Here is a 1,219-nt window from a genome sequence, read left to right on the forward strand (position 1 = left end):
TAATTAGATTTTTAAAACGCGGCGCGTTCGTTTGATTTAGATTTCTTACTTTTTATGTAATATATATTTTTTTTAAACTTATTTTTCGCTTTTTTTGCTCAATATGAATCTAAAGCAGCCTTGGTCCATATGAATGTAACGCAACCTTGTCTGCGAAGATGTTCGAGCAGCAAGCGAAGCGGTGACAATCGGCGATCGTTTGTTCGTTTCTTTCGGCACAACTCGGCTTTTCTACCATGCTTATGCTGTTGTTGTTTTCGTAGAACAATGTTTCAATTTTTGGTTGGTGACATATTCACATGTGTGCGCATATGTATGTTTGTATGCTTGTGCATTATTGAAGTTATACTTCTTTTTCTTTCGTTTGTCTTTCATTTCTGCGAATTCTCAACTATTTTGCGAATCATTTGGTTGAAATACTCTGCGTTGGCCGTTGAAAAATTAATACTACACTTTACAGAATCATTTCTGTATGTCTTCATTTCCATTTTTGGAAATCGACCCGCGATGACGAGGTATATCGTTTTATCTGACAGCGTGAGGTTTAAGAAATTCATTTCTAATTTTGCCTTGTGGCATATTAGAAATGATGTTTTTTCGAAAATCGTTGCTTACAACGGATAAAATAACTTCTGAGTGGTGATTTTAATGAATAAATTCCTTTAGGTTGAAATACTCTGCGTTGGCCGTTGAAAAGTTAAGACTATACTTCTCAGGATCACTCATTCCTTTCATTTCTATAAAAAAATTAATGACCTTTAGAAAAATGCATATTTGCATTATTTCGTTGTCATTTCCATATTCCTAGCAATAAAATTTCTGTGGCATAAGTAAAGTAAAAAAACAGAAAATTTGAAATAGGCACCTCTTAATATTAATATTAAGAGCTCATCTTTTGAGTGACTTTTTTTACACATTTTCGAAAGTTTTGAGCCTGTTTTTCAGTTGAAAAAAAAGGTTGCCTCAGAATGACACACCCTAATGTATACGTATGATCGTGAATACATATCGACGCAAATTTTTGCGAGAAGCACCAGAAAGTTGTGCAATTTATGATTTTTAGCTTTTGCTATCGTCGCGAAAAGACGACTTGTTGGCAAAAAGGCATGCTCGGGGAGATGTTACGGCCTCTGTTTTTATGAATGAAGCGAGATCGCTGGTGGAATTTGCGCCTGCGTTCATGAATGAAATCGTTTTTGTTTTAAAATTTACTACACTT

General features: G+C 34.6%; 1 pseudogene; it reads left to right on the forward strand.

The window, feature by feature from the left end:
• Positions 1 to 443: 443 nt before the first annotated feature.
• LOC125775883 (small nucleolar RNA U3) lies at positions 444 to 641 on the forward strand (annotated as a pseudogene).
• Positions 642 to 1,219: the final 578 nt, after the last annotated feature.

This window comes from Bactrocera dorsalis, chromosome 1 (assembly GCF_023373825.1).
Source record: "Bactrocera dorsalis isolate Fly_Bdor chromosome 1, ASM2337382v1, whole genome shotgun sequence".
Taxonomy (NCBI): Eukaryota; Metazoa; Arthropoda; class Insecta; order Diptera; family Tephritidae; genus Bactrocera; species Bactrocera dorsalis.